The sequence below is a fragment of the Patella vulgata genome, chromosome 5, assembly GCF_932274485.2.
Source record: "Patella vulgata chromosome 5, xgPatVulg1.2, whole genome shotgun sequence".
NCBI lineage: Eukaryota > Metazoa > Mollusca > Gastropoda > Patellidae > Patella > Patella vulgata.
The window spans coordinates 53206896-53224884 of NC_065883.2; positions in this window are offsets into that span (position 1 = coordinate 53206896).

Below are 17989 nucleotides of genomic sequence, written 5' to 3' on the forward strand. Positions count from 1 at the left end.
TTAGTCAAGGTATTGAAGTAATGAAACTATACACCATGTTTCATCACTCTCACTTAATTAGAAAATGAAATGAAATGGGGTTTAACGTCCTACTGTTCTGCTCCGAACTGGGCTAATGAAGACGGGCATACGCCATACAGTGTGCTATGAGGGAAGTTTTGCCCGGACAGCGGCACTACGGCCTACTCTTATATCGAATTCCAACTGTCAATGGATCTTTTACGTACATGCCAATGTGTACACGGGACCTCGGGTTTTCGTCCCATCATAGCGACTAGACAGCTGTCCTTGTCAGGCCCTCCGTCCTGCATCATTGACAAGTGGGGACCACGCCGGAAAATCTGGATGAACTTTCCCGGCCGATGCAGGGATCGAACACCCGACCTCCAGCGTCTTACCCAATTAGAACTAAAGTTATCGTGTCCCAAAGCATCAACCAATTAAATTGCTCATCTCTGCTTATCCTAAGCAGAAAATGCTTATCTTCGAACTCCATCGAGGCATTGACCTAATAAACACCTACACCAAGTTTGAACATTCTAGCTCAATTAGAAGGAGAGTTATTGTGTCCCATAAAGTGTGACGGGCAGATAGGCGGGCAGACAGACAGACAGGCGAACCTATTTTAATAGTCCCCTGCTTTCTTCGAAAGGCGGGGGACAAAAGGAATATTTATTTAGTGTAAATAGATACATAATATAGTATGCGAATGAGTAAAAGGCACCATTCTGCCCGGACTAGTTTACGTTACTACGTCTTATGTTAACAGTAAGACGTTCCCATTTCTTTTCTTTACTTATGTAAACAATGCACGCGCTATCGACGCAAATGATTGACGCCGTGTGATGTGACGTCACGTAGAATGCATGTGAACTTATAAAGTCTGTCATCTTACACATTTAGAAGAGGGCTTTCGCATTGCCTCTGTGAAATAGATTGCCCAACCCCATGTCCCACCAGCCTTGCTAACCCCATTTTATTTTTGACATTTAAATTCGTAATCCAGGAATGGAAATAAGGTCGCGGTACGCCGAATATCGAGAAGGTTCGTCCTCTCGATAGCCTATAGGTCTACCCCAGTGCTTCAAATAAAATTATAGCCTCCATCACATCGATAAGGTTTTCGTAAAAGGGGGCATAACTCCGGAACAGAAGGTTACGGAACGCTGAATATCCAACATCACAAGGTTTTCGGAAAAAGGGATGAAGGTCTAATTCTGGAACGGAAGGCTACGGAACATTGATTATCCTCACTGATTCACACACTTAAATAATTGGTTTTCATTTCCTTCTTTAGAAAAACAGCGTGCAAATTAATTAAATCTTGATTAGCTGAAACGATGTTCAAAGTTGTTATTTTTATCAAATGGAATCGGTTTAAATGTATTTATCGGGAAGTTATTTCCAATAAAAGTACTTCAATTTTGGTATATATGGAAAATGGAGACACTCAATCTTACTAGAAAAAATACTGGATTCCCTGAAAAACACCCATGTGGCGCGCACAAGACAAAGGTGTATGAGTATCCTTAAACGACAGGCTGCCAGTTTTACTCATACCTGTTTGTTTGAGTGACGAAAGGGAGCTTCTTATAATGTTGATCTTATGGCTAACGGTTGTGAGAACATTGAGAGAATTAAACGTCCAGTAGACCATGCGGTTAAACGGCGGAAAAAGAAGTTGACAGAGGATAATCCAGAAGTTTACTAAATCATCGATATTTATGGTAGATAGATAGAAAGCGAACTAACCACAAATACAAGCTGAGGTGGATTTTTCTCCAATATAGAGTCACTGATAAACACGGGTGATAAAAACTGATTGGAGTAGTTTTCTTCCGATTAAAATGTTTCGTGAGCGATTCGAAGCAAAGGTTCTACAGATAAATTCGTGTCATCAAATCACCCTTTAAGGACCTACTTTTGTGCATATTTGTATCAAGTTAATAAAAGTCAGTTGCTATTTTTATCAAATTAATAAGAGTTAGTGTTTCGTAATGTTTTGCAATTTCTTGGCCATTTTGACAAACTTATTTTGATCGAAGTTTGACTAAAGTGAATTTTGGCCGTTATAATAATGGTTTATGACCGTTATGACCTCATCCCCGTACCAGTTTAAACACCATTAAAGGGAGGAATACAATGGATTAGTTGTCACCGAATTGGTGTAAACTGCATTATTATTCTTAACTCTGCCAGGAGGAAACCTATCAAAATTCAGTATATTTCGACCTTAAGTCGCGGCTTTTCTGTTCAAATTCACGAAAGCTTGTGAACGCAATACCGGTCAGATAGAAATTAGATGAGATTGAATTATGTATAGGCAAGAAATGAACGACTTTGCGAAATTATCTTTTCGTTCACATTTTGACTAATTAAGTTTGGGATAGAGTTCGTGGTGGTGCTTTTTTTAAGTTGATGAAACTTGAAATATATATGTTTATATATATCACAAAGATATCTTATGGTGTTAAATTTGGCACGTATCGGAACGTTATACGTAACTTCATGGACTATTAGTGTACGAAAAATCGCGTTTTTAGCTTGTACATCCTCTAGAGGTCACAGTTTTCACAGTTTTTAAAAGAGAGAGAGAGAGAGAGAGAGGAGGTTTAACGTCCACTCGACACAAACCAGTTAAATTCGGGACCTACATAATATGGTTCAATTTTATTTCAATAAATCGCTTGTGCGTAGGGGTCTTTAGCAGTGGGAGGAAACCAGAGGACACGGAGAAAACACACGAGTTTGGACAGTTGATCCCACTCCTTGTCACGTACATCCTAGGAATCGAAACCACACAAGTTGACTCAATGGCAGACCTTATGATACAAAGATCTCGGTTCCTATCAATATTCCTGGAAAATGGCCTCTTATTGTGCGAAAAATCATATTTTGAGCTTCTGGACACTCTAGAGGTCACAATTTTCATTTGATTGTAAAACCGCTCAAATATCACCGTTGCAACATAATTACGGTTGAGTTTAAATTTCGTGAAAATCGGACCGAAACTGCCCGACATAATAAATGGCCTCTCCCTTTTACGCAAATTGTGTAAAAGCATGATACCAAGGTTGTTGACCATCTAGAGGTCAGAATTTTCATTCGATTTTGATGAAACCTAAAAAAATATATTTATATCCCAAAGATCTGGGTTCTTTTCGGTATTGGCTCCTGATTGTATACCCTCTAGAGGTCACATTTTTTTAAAAAAAAACCCACTATTTAAATATATCACCGTTACACCATAATTGTGAGTCTGAATTTCCTGAAAATCGGACCGAAACTTCCCGTCAAATGGCCAATCCCCTCTACGCAAATTGTGTAAAAGAAACCAAGGTTGTGGAATGTGGACCGTCTAAAGGCAACAATTTTCATCCGATTTGGATGAAACTTAAAACGAGTGTCACTAGTTCTTGGACGAGTTCAATTTTGGTGCGCATCAGCCCCCCTGCCTTTTACGCAAAATGTCCAATATGAATAATGTTTGTGGACCTTCCTGGGGCGATAATTTTTCTCCGATTCATAAGATGAAACTTAAACTATGTGTCAAGGATTAAAAATTCTTGGATGAGGTCGACTTTGGTACGCATCAGATCTTTCATTCTAGAGCTATAGCCAATGCTTTATTCGCAAAATGTGAAATATGTATGAAGTTTGTAGGCCCTCCAGAAGGGCTACAGCCCATTCATATGAAACTTAACAAATATGTTAAGGATGAACTTATCTTGAGGGTATGAGCCCAGTTGATTTTACCTCTTCCCCATCCATTTCTTCCAAAATGTGGGCACATCTTTCATGACAACCGCTTGTTTTAACTGACCATTTGCAGTGAATTATTTGGATATGGGGCCCACTGAAAGAGTGTGAGAAAAACTCAACCCCGTTGTATTTTCATTACCTAATCTACCATAGATACAACGGAAGTAAGATGGGCTTGAAATAATGATCGACTGTTCAGTTAACTAATCGCGACTCTCGCAACTGAGGGACCAGAATAAAGTATAACAGTTGTTTTTTTTTATGAAAATCTACATTTTAGAAGTCCCCCTTCTATGTTAAAATGAGGCCCCTTCCAGTTACGTAGTTACTTGCCAGGTCTGTTTTAAAAAGATTTGGTGAAACTTAATATATATGTTTATATCCCAAACTAACTTTATAAATTATGGTCCCTATAAATGTACAATAATATCACGTGTTTAGCTTGTGGGCCCTCCCCCCCATCTTGCCCCGCAGTTGCAAAGTCGTGAAAAATGGCCTGATATACGCCCACATTTTCATGGCGTCGCACCTGTCTGTTGTTTGTGGACAATCTAATACATGTTACAATTTTTATCCGATTTCGACGAAACTTAAAACATAATAATGTATGTTTATATCCCAAAAATCTCGGATGTGCTCGATTTTGGCACTTAAAGATGGGTCCCGCGTACAAACTGTGTGATTTAATGGTATATATGGACTAAAACATATTCAAACTAATTAATTTGTCATAATTTTGGTTCAAATCCTTCTCAAAAATTGTACTTGCGAAGGAATGCCCTGCTATAAAAAATCGATCAAATCAGGTCATGTTTACGTAACGTGACTTACCGCTCTTGGAAGTCAGAGGAGAATTCATTGCATACATAAGACGATGTTGTCTTTAATCGCATACTATTTATTACAAATATCGAATCCTAATTAAATTCTCGGATTATCCACTACACGCGTCTTTTCCCGTCATTTTTATCTCAGAAAGTGTTGTACGTCTAACTCTTCATAAAGTTTATCAACTTGTACATCAAGCGCTCAATTTTTTGTCCTGTATACGCTCCATGTGTGTTTTTCGGGGAATCCAGTATTTTTCTAGTAAGATTGGACATCTCTACTTTCCATATATACCAGAATTACCATACTTTTATTGGAAATAACCACCCGATAAATACTTTTCTGTGAACCCATCTTTAACTTCATGGATTATTGCCCCTGATTGTACAAAAGATCGTGATTTTAGCTTTTTAAAACTCATAATGATAATATCATCCAAAAACCTTCGACATTGAAAACACGAATTATTAAAATTTTGTCAATTGTAATCAAGATTGGTGTTGTGATCTTACCGGGAAAAGATCGGCTTCTGATATCCAATATTTAAGACAAAATAAACATTTTACGATTGGTACACGAACCGTGTAAGCTACCATAATGCGTTTCAGCGCAATTTGTGGCAAGCGACTCGAAGAACGAGGTTAGACATATTTCACAAGTCATGTCAAACGGTGACCTCATATTCTTATCTGGAGAGCATGTGCAAAAAATACTATCGGTGTAGACTGGAATAACCAGACGCAGGGATATTGTCATTCGATTGAGACCTTTGGCGTATTTCGCCAAACATAACTGCTTTGAAATTAGAGTAAAAACGGAAACGATTAAATGTAAATCAGTTTATATACATTCATATTACATTATTATATGCATTGCGACCCATTTGTGTCAATGTGTAGATCCCAAATATTAGCGATTTAGCTCCTTTAAAATATGTGTTAAGAATCAAAAGATCTTGGATGACTTCGATTTTGGTACGCATCGGATCTTCCTATCTGGAGTTATGCCCTCTGCCATTGTTTGAAGACCCTTTAGAGGCCACAACCTTTGTCCGATTAGTAGGCTACTCATCAGATCACTATAGTTTCTAACAGATTTCTTTCGAAATTGGTTTGCATTATAAGAGGTCGAATCCTATCGATAATCAGCGTTTAGCAAACTTTCGCTTTAGAGTTATAAAAACTGTGTGAATTTAATAGGAGCCACAGTTTTTAACAAATCTTTTTCGATTTTAGTGTGAAGAAATGGTTTCATGACAGGTCAAACCCTCGCGCTCCCTTTGCCGAAAACCTATATAAATGCGATAAAGACTAAAGTTTTTAACGGATTTATTTCAAATTTGTTTGCATTGCTGCCATGATAGTCCGTTCCGAAGTGGTCCATAAACCTATTGAACGCGATAGGCTACAGTTTTTAACATTTTCTTTTTCTAACACAGGAAAGAAACCGAACCTTCGCCGTAAGAAAACTCTCGACATAACACCTAAAGACCTCGTGTTTTTTTTTTCTTAATTCCTTTTGTTTCTTCCCTTTATCATGTAGACAATGGTCGGAATAAGGATATCAAACTCGTACCTCCAGGACTTGCTTCAATGCACTATAATAGAGGTGCATGTATGGTTATTGTGTTTCATTAAGCTATTCTCATTAAGATATATAAAGGTGGTGGATATTCAATTCTTTTAAACGCAAGTAGGTTTAATGAAGCGTCAATATGAACTTTTTATTCGCTGCCGATAAAATTCTAAAACTATTTTTGAAATTATCAGAAAAAACCCTAAATGCACCATATTAAAGTTACAATTTCATATTTTTAAGTTATATTTTTAAAATGTATTAAAATAAAGCCCTAAAATGGATGGCATCTATAAACAGTCCTACCTTGTTAAAGAATAATCCTATTAATCTTATAATTCACTATTGCCGGTTGAGGAATTGAAGATAGCTATTCCATGGTGGGGAATAGGAAAACAAGGGAGGTAATTGGGAGGTAATTGTGTTATTATTTCCGGTGTGAAGATTTTTAAGTGTGAGTAAGATAACCTATGATCGTATAATTGACAACCTATTGAGCAAAAGACATAGAAATAATTGTTTTGACTTTCTTAGAAAATGTGAAATTGTAACTTTAAAGTAGTTACTGGAAACGGTAAAAATAAATTGGTACGCACAGGCACAAAATGTGCATAATTCCGCCCGGATCAGTTACTTGTTGTATTGATGCAAACCAGTTTTATGATTTTTAATGAAATTGGGGTTATCCTACTTTTCTGCACCGACTCGGCTAATGGACAGCGCCGTTATATCACACAGCCTACTCTTAAGAGGACTCTTTTACGGGCACGCCATTGTGTTTACCGAACCTCGATTTCAACAACTCGACACGGTACTTGTAAGGTCCTCGGTCCTGCACGACTGACAAGGGGGAAACCCGCCGGAAAATCCCGATGAACTGCATGGTTAGCTAGCCAGCTTCTTACTCCCTGAACCACCGCGACTCCCATGATTTTTAATAGATTGACTTTGTTTACTTTACAACCTATCGCAACCTACAGTGATTAGCAATGGAATAGGATATTATTTGTATTTTACGATTTAAACAAATAAAAGTAGCCCAAATAGTGATGTTATTATAATAGCGTGTTAGATAACACAAAACTTGGCGTGACCTCAAGGTCGTGTAATCTTTCGCAGTGTTGAGGGGAAGCTGTCACATCATCAGTTTGGAACAGTTTGGGAAAGGATGGTAATATTAGTAACATAATTTTGTGCATTAGTGACACACCGAGTGAAGTGAGACTTACTGCTGCATTTTATTTTATTTTGTATGGAATGGAATGGGTTTTAAAGGAGCTAATTTAAGTCTTTAATTCAATATGACCCACAGTCTTCATCATTGCGGTCGGCAATAGTTCCAGTTTGAAGCACTCTCATTCTAAGATTAATTATTGTCTGGCGTGAACAATTAAAGGCTCTTGCAACAGTGACCACAGACTGACCAGCATAGAGCCTACCTATAGCACGTAGACGTTCTACATTTGAAAGGCGCGGCATTTTCTAACAAAGATGAAAATAACAATTTTAATTTGTTTTTCCAGTTCAAGTTACGTGTGCGTGTTCAGTTTAAGCAAACTTGCATCGATTGACCTCACGAGTTTGTGTTTGCAATTTTATGAAATTAAAGGCTTCTTACTACTCACTATCATTAGAAACACTTTAAAATTTATTTGACTTACCAGAAATTTTTTTATTGAAATTCATCAGTGTCAAGTTTTTAATTTGGCTGAGTATATTTTGCTTCTTATTGTGAACAATATTCAAATGGGAACACATCAATAACAACACATTTGTACACTTATGGATGTTTAATCTGTAATCAACGGTACAAAGTCAGAGGGGTCAAAACCAAAAGTACGACACAGATGTCAGTAGCGCGTGTGTCCTCCACGGGCTCTTACGCACGCTGTGCAGCGACGTCGCATGGAATTTTCCAATGTTTGAAAGAAGGCCTGGGGCAAATTGTTCCATTCTTGGACAACAGCAGCTTCTAAAGCAGCAATGGTGTGCATCTGTGGTCACGATACAGACGGCGTCCAATCTCATCCCAGACATGTTCTATCGGTGCCATGTCCGGAGACATGGCTGGCCAGTCCAAGACATTGATGTTGTTAGCAGCCAGGTAGTTCATACTAAAACGGGCGGTATGCGGACGTGCATTATCCTGTTGGAAGTGCTGAAGTTGTGGGTGCGCTCGAAACATCGGAACAACAATTGGTTGCAAGACATCATCACGGTAGGCTACAGCATTAACGCGACCCCTGCAAATGTGTAGGGCGGTCCGGTGATGAAATGTGAAGCCTCCCCACACCATTACACTTCCCCCACCCCATCGATTCGTTTCGAAGACGCAGCAGTCTGCAAGACGTTCCCCAAGAAGTCTCCCCACACGTTGACGGCCATCAGCGTGATAAAGATGAAAGCGGCTCTCACCACTGAAGAGCACACTTTGCCAGTCTACTCTTCTCCATGTCTGGTGTCCTTGAGCCCATATCAAACACCGCTGACCGTGATGATCCCTGAGGATAGCTCCAACATAAGGTCGTCGTGCACGGAGTTCTACTTCTCTTAGACGACGTCTTACGGTGTTGGCACTTACTGGTCCTTGTCTTCCGACGACTGCTCCACCTGTTCCAGTCGCTAGGCGGAATCTGTCACGCAGATGAGTGACCCGGATGTAGCGGTCTTGAGCCTGGGTTGTAACGCGTTGTGGACCAGGACGTTGACGGTCACGTGTTGATCCAGTAACTCGAACACGTTCCACCAACCTTACAATAGTGGACTGATGACAATTGAAGTGTCTGGCAATAGCACGTGTAGACATGCCAGCCCTGGACATTCCCATGGCTTCATTTCGTTGATTTTCAGTAAGTCTCGGCATCTCTAGCTCGATTCCTTCACACGCCCAACAAATAATTACGACAGATTGACGTTTCACAGTTCATGTACTGCACATTAAGTTGAAAACATGCTTTTAAAGGGCTCACACACAATGCTGCACGTGAATATTGGGTTTTCATGTGCATCTCGTGCAATTTTTTTTTTGTGCACACGGGCCGATATTTTTTGCGTTTGGGAGCATTGTGTGAAACAATAGTTCATAGTATTGCATAATATTATACATACAAAACCACCTAGTAATAAAATATTTGGGAAAAAAAGTGATGCGTTTTCCATGGCGCTCAGTATATATCCCATGTAGGAGAATACTACCGGTGTAGACAGGAATAACCAGGCGGCAGGGCCGGCGGAGTACGGGTGTTACCATCCTAGGACTTTAGGCGAGGGTCCCTGAAGCTCCTGAAGTTTCTAGATCGTCGGAGATGCTTTCCGAGCGTCCTGGGGGTCTAGATTGTCGGAGATGCTTTCTGGGCTATTTATGGTTAATGAAATTACTCAGCAGGGAAGTTTTAATTCTTTTCTAAATCCCTTTCCACGAAAACGCAGTCGATGGTGTTTCCTGTGATGCTGAACTGAAGAAATATATGTATAAGAATACCAATTAGGTTGTAAACCACTAAAGGTCACATTTTTTATCCGATTTTGATGAAACATACAATGTATGTTTATAACCCAAAAATCTCGGTTCCTGTCGATATTCCTGGATTATGGCCCCTGATTGTACGAAAAAACACATTTTGAGTTTCTGAACTCTCTAGAGGTCACAATTTTCATTTGATTGTAAAAACCGTTCAAATATCACCATTACATCATAATTACGGTTGAGTTTAAATTTCGTGAAAATCGGGCTTGAGACGCCAAATACTGCCAGTCAATTCGGGCTCTCCGCGTATTTCGCCGAACATAACTGATTAGAAATTACAGAATTTCGCACCAAATTTGAATTCTTTTTATTAACCAGCGGCTGCCAGGCAGGATACGCCCACATTTTGCAAGAGATGGATTGAGAACAAACTAAAAACAAAAATGATTTTTTGTACAAAAACGCCAAATCACTAGTTTATCCTACCAGACAGGAAAGTGTCAAACGGACGGAGTGAATGACTCAAAGTGAATGAATATTTTCGCCACGATATTTTGTGACATAGACTGCCGGAAATGCAGCATTTCAGACACTGGTCGTCGAGATAAATAGAGCTGACCAGATACTGTTCGTCGCCAAATCACCAACTTATCCGAATAGAGGGGTTGGTGCCAAACGAACGGAGTGAGTGTATCAAGTGAATGCATATTCTCGCAGCGTTGACCTATACTCAAAAACTTTGAAGATCGTAAAAAGCACTTCCCAAGTGATTCACGTGTTATTGTTTATAGTAGGTTTACAGTAGGTTGTTCGGTAAGAAATCACTCAGACTCTACAACATGCAAGTCTATGACTGAGTGGGGATGTGGGATTTAATCACTGTAGAAGGTATTGATTACCGAAACGTATCACAAATACTTTTTTTTTATTTTCTAAAGTTATTGAGGGGGCAAACAGAGGGTAGACCAGATTTCCAAATCCAAAATTCGTTAATCCTGAATCTCGACAGTGTTCGTTCTCTCATGAACCAAAGCTTCACACCAAATTTTAAAAAGATCTGTTAAAACTGTATCCTCTACACTGTTAAAAATAACAAGGTAGTTTGTTTTACACCAATTTGGGTGGAAACTAGTTGCCACCTAAATAGGGGTAACTCCTACATGGAAGCCTATTGCAGCCATTTCATAATCTCGATTATTTTCACCTCGACTTCTCGCTCCCTCATCCCTCGACTTCTCGCTCCCCCGTCCCTCGACTTCTCGCCTTTGAGTGGTTCTCGCGTTCTTGTGTTCTCGCACTCTCGCTTCGTCACATTCTCGACTTCTCGCTCCCTCGTGTTCTCGCCTCGGAAGTGCAATGTATGCGCATGTCCGCTAAATACCGTATCGGCCTTTATATATGGACATGGATTCAAATAGACGGAAACTTTTGGGATTCTAGAAATTTTAATAGACCTAACCAATTTTAATCTCTACTTGCGCTGATAGTATTGTATTCTGTACTCAATTTTAAGTCTTCAGCCGAATCTTTCTTTGCTCTCTAACTTCATCAACGTTCATCGGGATTTTTCATGCGTGTCCCCCCCCCCCCCCGGTCAGTGGTGTAGGACGGAGAGCCTGGCAAGGGACAACGAATAGTGGTTCGGATGGAATAATAAAAACTAAGGTCCCGTGTCCGGAATCGAAATGAAGTAGGAGCAATGGTGACTCAGTGAGTAGGACGTTTGCTCTCTAACTTCATCAAAGATCATCGGGACTTTTCATGCGTGGTTCCCCTTGTCAGTGGTGTAGACCGGGGGCCTGGCAAGGGACAACATATAGTCGTTCGGATGGGATAAAAGTTACCGAGGTCCCGTGTCCGGAATCGAAATGAAGTAGGATTTTTCATGCGTGGTTCCCCTTGTCAGTGGTGTAGGACTGAGAGCATGGCAAGAGACAGCGTATAGTCGTTCGGAATCGAAATGAAGTTGGAGCAACGGTGGCTCAGTGAGTAGGCCGTTTGCTCTCTATCTTCATCAAAGTTCGGGGGCGCCCTGTTTTGATTCCCCACTTATACGTGACAAGGAGTAGGGTCATCTGTCCAACCTTGTGGATTTTTTTCCAGGTCCTCCCCCCAGCACACACTGCTAAAGACTTCTACGCGAAAATTAATTATTGAAATTAAAATTGAACCATGAGTTAGTCTCGAAATCACCTGGTTTGCGTCGAGTGGACGTTAAACCCCATTCCCCCACTCCCATCCAATCTCTCTTATTTCATTTTGAACGTCAATAAAAACCGATAATAATTGTTACCTTTATATTAGAAAATAACGTTTTAAGACACGCATTAATGCATAATACATGTATAAGTACTAGACAAAAAATAACCACATTAAGTTATTACTAGACACACACTAAAATGTCGCACACTAGACTAAGTGAACACGCAGAAAAGGGTACGAGCATCAAAAAATATTCAAACCAGCTTTGGTGGCAAAATGCTTAATATTTCACAGAATCAAGGGATGAATGAAGTACTAGACTTCAAAATTTCAGAAGCTTCCTTTGCTGTTTTGTCAACATATATTACCAAAACAATGAGGAAATCGGGTTATAGCAGGCTCACTGCGCACATAATAACTTCTAAACTAGCTTGGGTGGCTCCAAGTTGTTTATATTTCAGTAAACAAAGGTACGTCCAAGCTAAATAAAAAAGCACCTAAAGGGTCTTTAACAGTAGGAAGAAACTGGAAGACCCTTGAGAAAACCCACGAGGTTGGACAGGCGACCTACCCCTTGTCGCGTACAAGCGAGGACTCGATACCGTTCCAGTTGACTCAATGACAGATCTTCTGATCAAAACAGGTCATTTCGGGACTAACAATTTTATTACAATAATTTTCTTGCGTGTGGGGGTCTTTAGCAGTGGGGGAAGCCTACTCACTGAGCCACCGTAGCCCCCACTTCATTTCGATTCCGGACACGGGACCTCGTTTTTTTTTTCAAATACCATTTGAACGACTATACGTTGTCCCCTGTCAGACTCTCCGTCCTACACCACTGACCAGGGGTGACCACGCATGAAAAATACCGATGAACGTTGATGAAGTTAGAGAGCAAAGAAAGATTCGACTGAAGACTTAAAATTGAGTCCAGAATACATAGAGGATATTTGTCGTTTTAGAGTGAATAACATATTTTATTTTATCGAGAAGCAAGAAAACTTATATTTTCACGAATGCGTAGCATGAGTGAAAATATAAACGTTTTCTTGCGTAGAGATGAAATAAAATATGTTATTCACGATAAAACGACAAATGTTCTATTTATTTTATGATTTTACAATCATTTTAGGTAAAAACAACTAGCCAGTGAAATAACACTTTTATTTCACTGATAAAACGCGGTATTCCACTACTGATCATAAAATAAAATACCATATGAGCAAGTAGAGATTAACTGGTTAGGACTATTAAACTTTCTAGAACCCGAAAAGTTTCGGTCTATTTAATAATAATAATAATAATAATAATAATGAAGATTGTGACGAAGCGAGAGTGCGAGAACACAAGAACGCGAGAACCACTCAAAGGCGAGAACGCGAGGGAGCGAGAAGTCGAGGATTTTCAAAGGCGAGAACACGAGGGAGTGGGAAGTCGGGGCGAGAAGTCGAGGGCGGGAGTGCGAGATCACAAGGATTTTCAAAGGCGAGAACACGAGGGAGCGAGAAGTCGAGATCCTCGTATTCTCGCCCTGTTTCCTCGCGTTCTCGCACTCGACTTCTCGTCCCTCGTGTTCTCGCCCTCGACTTCTCGCTCCCTCATGTTCTCGTCCTCGACGAGATTATGAAGTGGCCGCAATAGGCTTCCATACTCATAGGCTTTAGTGGTGTAGAACATTACACCAATTCAGGTGGAAACTAGTTGCCACTTCCTGTAGTTTAACCTGCCTGATACACCACATTCGGATGACTGTTGCACTCAGACAGTGTAATGTTACACTTAAATAGTGTACACCCGGGTGTAGATTAAGCATTACCCCTCAAGAATATTTTGTAAATTACACTTCCATTTTAATTATTACACCAACGCGAGTGTTATTTGCTTTGTTGGATATTTATTTCAAGCCAACGACTTCTAAGTTTAAAAAAAACATGAAATTGGCTATATAGGCCTCTATGATTCAAATTCAACTGCTGTTGGGCAATTAGACAATCTGTATCAATTTACAATGAATATAAATCATGAGGAAAAATCAATACCCATATTCGTACATCGTCTCGCAGAATAATGTGGTTTATTCATTTATGAACCTCATATATGAATTAAGAATAATTAATTAAGATATAGTACTTAGTAATATTTTGGAACATTTACACGTCTTTAAGTGTATACACTAAAATATCTATACTTGAGAGGTTATGAAATATTATTAAGATTATTATATGATAATATTCTGGAAGACTTAAATATTCGTTATGAGTAAACACTCTAGGATGGGTTATACCTGTGTTACTAATGCAATTAACGCCATATTTTACAAAAACATTCAAATTGGGGGTACACATACACTTTATGATACAGTGCGCACGCGCTAACCATTCGGCCATCCATCGGAATGGTTCCCTAATAATAATTACACCTGTTGGTATAAATGCAATAAAACGCTTGTAGAGGTGTAGCTCATCCCAAACATCTTTTAGCGGCTACAATTACACCTGTCCTGATGTTCAGTACTCATGAATATCGATTACACTTTGCAACCCAATAAACGCTGTAAAATTAACTCCCCAATAATAGTTACACCTTTTGGTGTAAATGCAGTATAACACTGGTAGTGGTGTAGCTTATCCAAAACACCCCACATTTACACCTATTCAGGTGTTCTGTAGTCATGAATATCGGTTACACTTGTTAGGTGTAGTTCTTTAGTTGGTTATCCTTGGAAAGGTATTCCATTTTAAAAACTCTAGCTGTGGTGTAAAGTTTACACTTAATTAACACTACTTACAGTTTTAAATTACACCCATTTTTAACAGTGTATCTCATCCACAAAGTTTTCGGCTAAGGGGGAACCAACGGTCGCGGAAACATGATTATCGATAGGGTTCGTCCTCTCATGACCCGAATGCTTCACAGCAATTTGAAAAAAAAGGTCTGTTAAAAAATATAGCTTCTATCACGTTCACAAGCCTTTGGCTTGTTTTTGAATCCTTACCTTTTTGACGGTGTATGTATACAATATCTATCTTTTTTGAATAACATATTGTTTAAATCAACAGAAGGTTCAGTGAGCATCAAAATCAAACTCCTCCGAGGTCGTTTGATCCTTAACATATAGTCTAAGTTTAATCTAAATCTGACAAACATTGTATGCTCTAGAGGGTCCACAAACTTTATACACATTTCACATTCTCCGTAAAAGGGAGGGACAATCACAACCCCAAAAGTTTAGGTCTAACATGATCTTTTCATTCTTAAGGACAATATTGGTGTCAGACATTATTTCATACATGACAGAACTGGTTAAACACATCCCAAATTTAATTTTAACATAGAGATCGTTGCTACAGTAGATGTGTAACTAACACTTGAAGAAACGGGAAGTGATGACAAAAATGACAAACAGTACGAGTTATCCTTCTATATAACTGATTGAAGGAACGAGCGGTATCAACACGGTCGAATTTCATTTCACTGATAATTCCGTTGAAGATGAAAAGCTGTTATAAAAGAGGAACTTGTTGAAACGTGGTATTAAATAAACTCAGTGATTATTTTCTATATAAATTGTGTTTTTAAAATATTATACTAAACAGCCTCAAAATCAGAGAGGCAATTTAATCAAATCATTCTAGAAAACGACTTACTAAATGGATCAAAGCAATTTTTTGTGAACAGTATGTTGACATATTAGTGAAGGTTTAGGGTCTGTCACAGTCTATACATCAGTATCTGGTGTGTCCACCATCAACGCAGAGTCTGTACATGGAGTTGACCAGGCGATTGATGAACCCCATTGGCACCTGGAACCACACTCTCAGAAAAGCCTGGCGCAATTCCATCGACTGTGTTTGGTCTCGGTATGACGTTATTAAGTCTCCTCTGAATTTTATCCCAAAGATGTTCAATCGGGTTTAAGTCCGGATTAAGGGCTGACCAGTGCATAACGTTGACACCGTACTCCTTGTAGAAAGTCCCGAGTAACTCTGGCGGTGTGGGCACGGGCGTTGTCATGCTGGAAAACGTTGTTTCGATGACGTGCGAAATGTGGTATGACGTGGGGTCTGAGGGCTTGATCGATGTAGCACACTGCTGTGATGCCGCCTCCTCTCCCTGGACCAAGATTTTGGAACACCACAGGACCCACTCTCTGGTTCAGGCTGATTCCACCCTAAACCATTATGCTTGGACCTCCCCATGAGTCTCGTCCATGACACATTGGTCAGATTAACGCTGGCCACGTCGACACCATATTCTGGTCCTGCCATCTGCAGTTGATACGCAATACCGACTCTCATCTGTGAACAGAACAGTTCTCCATTGCTTGTGTCGCCAGTTCTGGTGTTGTTGGGCAAACTGTATACGTTCACGCCGATGGCGAGGGGTGAGGAACGGTCCACGTTAAGGTCTACGGCAATGGATGTTCTCTCTCGTGAGACGTCGGCGCACTGTATCGGTACTGACGTGTGTGTTCCCACTGTCTGACGTGCTGTCCCAGATGCCTGTCTGAAGGGATTCTGCACGTGCTTTCGCACAACATAGCGGTCTTCTCGCCTTGTGGTAACCCTTGGTCTACCAGTTCGGGGGAGTTCATACGTGGTCATGTTGACCTGAAAGAGTTGCTGAAGCCTGGAAGTGATTGGCAACGGCTTTGGCAGTGTGGCCAGCGGCGAGTCTTCCAAGCGCCTGGTTCCTCTGAGCTGTCGTGAGTCGTGGCATATTGTAGTGTGCATGATTCAACCAGGTATGGGGGTGCATTTTATAGGGCTGGTACCGGTGAACAGCACGTGCAACATGAGTTACATAAAAATCACGGAGAACACATTACCATCTCAGAAGTCAGATTGCGTTTTTGAGAACATTTCTTGGGTTCAATTCTCTGTTTGGGAAGGAGTCTTATTGCTCAAATAAAGTTATGCAATGCGTCTATTCAGAGTAACATATCAACTTGACGTTTCTTTTGCTACTTAGTATATTCAATTCCTGCAGTATAAGGATTTCATACGAGACGGTGAAAGGATATCTGACAATTCAAAAATAGAACTGGCTGTCACTAGATAAGAGAAAACGAGAAAAATAGAAAAGACCGGTGCATTCCCTTGTTTTTATACGCCCATATTGAAATGTGGTCGTATATTGTCGCCTGATTTTTTTTAACAATATCTGACAATTACTACCAGAGTTATGGCCCTTGATCTCTTTGAAATATCTTGTGGACGCTTTATATGACAAAGTTAATATCCGATTAACCTTAAATTTATACACAGTGTTTAAGGTCATGAGACAAAGAATCCTATTGATTTCAACGATTTCTGATAATTAATTCCAGATTTATGGCCCTTGATCACTATGAAATGTTGTGTGGACACTCTAGACGCTAAAGTTAGTATCCGATTGACTTTAAATTTATACACAGTCGTGTTCAAGGTCATGAACTTATTGATTTTCAACGATTTCTGATAATTACTGCCAGAGTTATGGCCCTTGCGGTGGCTTGATCACTTTGAAATATCTCGTGGGCGCTCTAGACGCTAACGTTAATATCCGATTGACTTTAAATTTATACGCAGTGTTTAAGGTCATGAGACGAATAATCCTATTGATTTTCAATGATTTATGATAATTACTTCCAGAGTTATATGGCCCTTGATCCTTGATCATTTGAAAAATCCTGTGGACGCTTTAGAGGCTAAAGTTAATATCTGATTGACTGTATACAGTGTTTACGATCATGAGACGATGAATCCTATCAATCAATGTTCAACAATTTCCGATGATTATGGCAAAATATTAAATATTTTGTATGCTAAATGTTAGAATAGGGCAGAACTAGAAGCCAAATGGGTGTTACTCGTAATCAGATTTTAGTATTTTGTAAATGTTTTCATTTCTGACTAACATATCTGGGGTTTTTTCCTTACCACTACGGATTAAAACGGACCCCCTATCCCCTCCCCGTTGGCTTCTGCTGGTCTAGATGTATGGTTTTCTTATTTTCTTAACCTTAACCTTGACCTGGTCCTTTAAAATCAAAACATGTAATTTTCTGAACCTATAAGGGAACAACGGGAGGCAACTCTGTTTTTGCGTCACCATTTGTGGTTTCAGACTAGTAGTAGTAATCATCTCTACATTGACATCAACGTTAAATCCAAA